We start from the raw sequence: 6,000 nt of genomic DNA, 5'->3' as shown, positions 1-6,000 counted from the left end.
CGCCGTGCGCACTTCCCGCCGCCGACGCCGCCGCCGACGCGACCGCCTGCCCTTCGAGCCGCCGCGGACGATGCAGCCGGCGGCGCGCGCCCCCAGCCGGCAGCCGCGGCTCTGAGGCCGAGTCCAGCCAGGCTCCAGCCAGCAGTCGGCCGCTGCCCGCTGCGCCCACGCATGGCTGCTGCACCTGCGGGCCGCCCGTGCAGACGCGCCCGCGGCTCCAGCACTGCGCGCCCTGCTGCCTCCTGCGGGGGACGCCGACGCCAGGCCGCCGCGGTGTCCACGTAGCACGTGCCCGCGGCCTCTCACTGCCCCCTGCTCGCTGTGGTCGGGGTCGCTTCGTCACAGAGGTGGGTCCCCCGCTCTCAACAAAGCTGTTTTTATGTGTTGCACAGCATACCTGCCTACCTACCAGGGGCAGTTCTGGTATTGAGCGAGCCTGCACACATACAGTGTAGTTTCCAGTGCCGTCGTCGTATGTGCAGATGCGTCACTTACCCCGAACAGTACCGTCCTACATGTCACCTTCGCTGCAGTCATCACCTGCGCCCAATGCCACGATAGAATGTGTGTATATATTTGGCTGGATCTACAGTGAACGCTTCCATGTCATTTTGAAGAACATTGCAGAAAAGTGCCGAAAATGGTACTTCATACGTAAACGGCATCACTGTAAGTATCTGGACGTCTGTGCAAAGTACACATATATTCCACTGTAAGTACATCACTTCTTGGTTGGTATCTTGGTTGTGGCAAGACCGATCTACAGCGTAGCCCGAGGTCTAGGGTGCATTGTGAGTTTTGAGTTGGAGATGTTAACTAATATGAATCAACGCTTTGGTTTAACAAATTGCCTTGTAGCGGAACCTCCTGTCTACGTTAGCACCGTATTTAGCGCATTCTACCACATTTAGCACATTTTCGTTCTAAGAACTAAAACTGCAAGACAAATTAGTAGAACCTATTTTAAATAGTCTACAGTTCTTTGACGAGTATTTTGGTGATATTATGTACATAAATCGAACATAACCCACGAAAAATTCTAGAGCTGGTGGTACATAACTTTTACCACCCTGACTTCCATTTTGTGCCACAACAGAATTATCGAATATATTTACCGTTATTTTAAGTGAACATGGCGAAAAAACAGTACTCTATACGAACAAGGTGCCATTCTCAATTCAGGGCTGCTTGAGATATAAATTCTTCACGAAACATCGCGCTTCTGTTCGTCCAGCACAATCCTCCTGTTGTCTGGAACGTAAGCCTTTACTGATAACTTTTTTTCCAAAACAAGTGTCAACAATTAATCTATAGTTAACAATAACCACAACACAATATTTTGTTTGAGATTAATCGTGCCAATGTGTTTTCTCTATCCTTGTAGAGAGTGTTTCCTCCAAATTCTCATCATACGTTTCCATTAGATCAGTACGACCTGAGGCTATTTACGATGAGATTCTCAAAACGTTAGTCGACAGGGAATGGCGACATCTACGGATTCTGTTCCAAGACAAGGAACAATTGCAAAATAGGGGTGTATTACAATGTGTGTAACATGTCGATAGAGTAGAGAGCAATGATGTAACACAACTGCATAATAAGGATGTTTTACAACGTATGGAACATATCGATAGAGAAGATGGCAATGATGTAACATGGGGCCATTACATTCAGGACTTTCAGTTAACAGAGCAGACACTCTGGTGACACTCCACATGTATTTCACATATGAATATCAATTTTTTTACTTCCAGTTTTTTCCTTCTCCAGATAAACAGTGATCCGAACTCCACGTTATATCCTTCAACTTCTAGCATTTGACAATTTGTCCTAACCGTTAGCATGAAAATGTATTATGAGACCTTACCCAAGATCTCAGAGTTCATTCCGTTAACATTATTTCAGTAAAGATGGTCCAAACCTCTTTACTGAGTGATACTCAGTTCAATGATATCTCAATTGCAGTTCTACGCACGCAGTTATCTGATTCGTGCCACCAAGCTATTAATAGGGGCGCAGTTGTTGACCGACACATGGAGTACATTAAGTTAGCCACACTACAGATTTTCAATCACTCACATAACTTTGTGTGCCGGTATTTTCGGCTAAATCAGGTTATAAGCCGTCGTAGAAGGAAAAATTATTTGACATGTTTGGACAGTAGGCAAAAATTAGATGTGAGGTCCTCACTATGAGTGCCGACTTTCGACAACATTTTACCACATGCCGTATAGACCGTGTGACACTTGACTGTTACAGCGCACCGAACAGTCTTAAGTGCGAAAATGTTTTCAGTAATGTTCATAAAACGCGAACAGTTCTAATGAAAGGAATTTCAGAGGCTCAGTTTAGATCGGCGCAAGAAACTCAACCTCTCAGTTGATAAAATCATTTGGTGATTATTTTATTTCACTTGTACAAATCTTGAAGAGATCAAAACGCCACGAAACACCTCCCTTGCTTGCGCTTTCGTATGAGATATGGAAATATTTCTGCGATGCTCAATACTTATGGAAAACATTACAAGATGGATGCTTCTTTTCAGATCAAAGTAGTCGCTGATATGAGCACGCGCTTATCATCTTCTTCGATCAACGGAAGCAAATATTGTCTTATAACAGAGTACGTGAAAAAGATTTTAGGGGTCATTCGCTTACCCATTATATGTGTTGGCTGTTCGTTACTGTCCCACAGGCAGGAGGATCGCATGAAATAACTTGGAATATATCTTAGTACAGATCAAGCTTAGTGCTGCATTCTCGAGTTATACAAAAGAAATTCTACTGAACGTTTCCTGGCCTCTATGGCCCGCAGTTTCTGTAGCGTCAGTAATATTACTAACAACCTCAGTGAAAACACGGTACACGTTCCCATATAGACTACAATTCGCACACAAACCGCAGCTGTTGACGTGATATTTCTATATTTCAACGCGTGTTAAATATTGCTGTATTGTAATACGTGACCTATATGATAACCAGATAACAGCTTTCCATCGATACAAATAGGCAGTTGCAAACAATTGTAGAATGCAAACTAGAAACGTTTTATAATTTGAGCTACTGGCAAACACAGCTCAACGAAATAGTGTGCGCGAGTGTATATAAGACTCGTTTAAAACCTCGGTCTGAAAGCAGGAGTTATTGCAATGTTTATCTGTGGATGGAAATGCTGGCCGCCGTGTCGTGTTTCTCTGCAGATATACGTGCTGCGAAAACTTCATCCCAGGATCGATCCACAGCAGGATGCAGCTACAATCTCGCTCCGGCGCCCGCTTTCTGTCTCTCGGATATTAAATTTTGGTACTCCATCTGTATACTTTGTGAATACTGGCGGCAGAGGTACTCTAAGCAAAGCCATGACGTCATTTAAATGTTGACGTCACGAGTAAAGGAGTCAATGTTGTGGAGTTGCCGTTTAAATATTCTGGAGGAGTAGTTATTCTCCGTACGTGTCTGTCGTTCTCAGTATTCTTAAAATAAAACGAAATACGACATTCTTTCCCACAGACAATCTATTTGTGAGCTAGTGTGAGATAGGACATTAAATTATTGTATGTGTTACGTTGATGATTAAAGCATGTGATGTCGGACTCTTCTGAAAGGAAGTTATATCAGAATAAGAAGTCACAATATGAAATCACAATAAAATCGCCACGTGTCATAGCGATTTCATTCATGTGGGACTGGAACTGCAGGAAACTGTCTTTAAATGTACCGGGATGTTTATTTCCTGAAAGTATTTCCGTAATAAAACCGAACCAATAACTATTTTTTGCTTACAGATTTATAAATATGTTATGGATGCGTTGCCGACAGTGTGGCAGCATTTTCATAAACAGTCTGCTACCGCAAATAAATTTGGGTTCTCGGACACAGTAATTCGTTTTGTGACATGCTGTTTCGAATGTGTTTGTCGCAACTTGTGCTTGTAGCTTAAAACGTTCGTGGGCTGGTTTCATATGCTATTATATAACCAGTGTTTCATTCATGAAATACCGAAATCAGAAAGCGAGAAAAGGTGGCATGAAAGTTAAACTTTCACGCAAGTATAACTCCATCTGTAAACTGAAAAACTTGCAAAAAACGAAACATCCTATATTCATCTAGTATATGAAAGATGGACGTCGTTTTAAGTAATGTAAAAGGAAGGACATACAGTAGTCGATTACGTAAATTCTTGGCGTAATATAGATCCAATAACAGGTAAAAACACATAGCTGGGTTCTTTATAAAAATACAGCTGGTACAGCATTTTCATTCTGTACTCAGAATTGATATCCCTTAATGTCCCTTTTCCTAGTAAGTCGGAGTAAGATGACTGTACCGTTTTTTAATACGAATGTCTCGTTCATTATTAAGTTTCATGTTGATATGGAACGTAAAATGCTACACCACACACTTCGCCGCATACAGACGATTATGTGTACGTGTCTCTCCTCTTGCTGAGTCAACCGTGAGGGGAACATGACTATTAGATAACCGCACATAACCTAGATTTGGTTCAGTACTTTAGGATTCTGTTTTGCTCCTCATCGAGAACTTCAGTTCCTCGTCTTGGTTGCTCTGCAATGACGTGTGTCGTTTTATACTCTATGCCTTTAGGTCAAGCATAATTAACAATGTTGGCAACAGCATCACTGGGTAATGAATTCTCTTGGCTGTAGTTTGGTTATCTGTTTGCCCATTGTTCTTACTGTTCCCACTACTTACTTTTTCGGAATAAGTACCGCATTTTCAAAATATTATCCAGTAGCGTTATGACGTTATGAGGGGAGCATACAACATATGCTACTATTTTCCTCCTGTAGGTCCCAAAATGAGACATCGTTCACTGTTGACAGTAATCTGTAATTAGAATTTACATTTAGTTAGCTTCATCACCAATTTGAATACTAAGAAATTTTGTATGGTGGTTAGCCGTAATCTGCGAGCGTAGGTTTTCATAGTTATTTTCATCTTCAAGAAAGCTTTTCCAGGTATGTGCTCACGTCCTCACGTTGTTTTATAGTCCAACGCGACGGCCACTGTTGCAATTGGCCTCTGTCAACATCGGCTATAAAACGACATAACGTCCCACTCACAACCTCGGAAAAAGGTTGTTGCAGTTGCTCGTGTGATCCAGTTAAATTAGTCTTTACTTATTATTTTGGCTCTCTGGTTTTGTCCTAATGGGGCACTTGATAAGTATGCACTTACTAACTGCATTAGATGCGTAACAACAACATAGTAAGCGCACGTAATCCACGAAACGTAGAAATTAGTATATTTGTACTTGGATGTAAGCGATACGTAACTAAATCCAGTATGCGGAATAAATCAGCATTTTTCATATTAGTGGGTTATTCAGTTGATTCTGCACCGAACAATTTCACATTTATCAATAAAAATTGCAAACTGTGAATGTTGGCCAATATTAATTTATTGTGTGAACCAGTTTAGGATTTACAAGGCCATAATCAAACAGTAAACAACTATAGTCGTTAAAGGGGATGGAATACTGGTGACCAGCGTTGAAGCAGATACTACAGGTGGAAAGTGTGACACAAAAAAAACAGACTTTATCTTCGATAGTGTCACTGCGATATAACTGAAAATGCACAAGCTAAACTGTACACAAAAAGAACATTCTAGAAACATTAAGACTACACCGTAAGGAAACTGTGTCATAGGAAGGTAGCTTGAGGAACAGGAGGAGGTATATTATGAGCGGACGGAAATCATGGTACGCCTAACCATAAATTTGAAACAGTGCTACAGAAATGAAAGGCAATCTACAAATAAGAACAAGAATATCTGTTATTTGCAGAGATGTCTTGCATACTGTAGAAACAACAGAACACACAGCCCCTTAAATGCCGTTGACAATGGCAGTGGCAATAATATAAAAGACATGAGCACTAGAATACTGGGATGTTCCTTTTTTTAGTATGCTTATATTTGTTGCCTGAACCTGATCGTGTTGTTGACAGTATTGAAACAACTTACAAATTCATAGCGT

The 6,000-nt window shown here is 41.5% G+C and overlaps 1 protein-coding gene across 1 annotated transcript in view; it reads left to right on the top strand.

Annotated features, from left to right (window-relative positions):
• Positions 1–247: 247 nt before the first annotated feature.
• The window catches only part of LOC126191140 (inactive dipeptidyl peptidase 10), a 1,759,372-nt gene continuing 1,753,619 nt past the window's right edge, over positions 248–6,000 (top strand). Inside the window, exon 1 of the mRNA XM_049931893.1 lies at positions 248–347. The gene's annotated coding sequence lies outside the window, so the exon portion shown is untranslated. The remainder of the gene's footprint in view (positions 348–6,000) is intronic.

Source organism: Schistocerca cancellata, chromosome 6 (genome assembly GCF_023864275.1).
Source record: "Schistocerca cancellata isolate TAMUIC-IGC-003103 chromosome 6, iqSchCanc2.1, whole genome shotgun sequence".
Lineage (NCBI taxonomy): Eukaryota > Metazoa > Arthropoda > Insecta > Orthoptera > Acrididae > Schistocerca > Schistocerca cancellata.
Note: the sequence above shows the minus strand (reverse complement) of the source record. Positions and strands in the feature narration are given on the sequence as shown.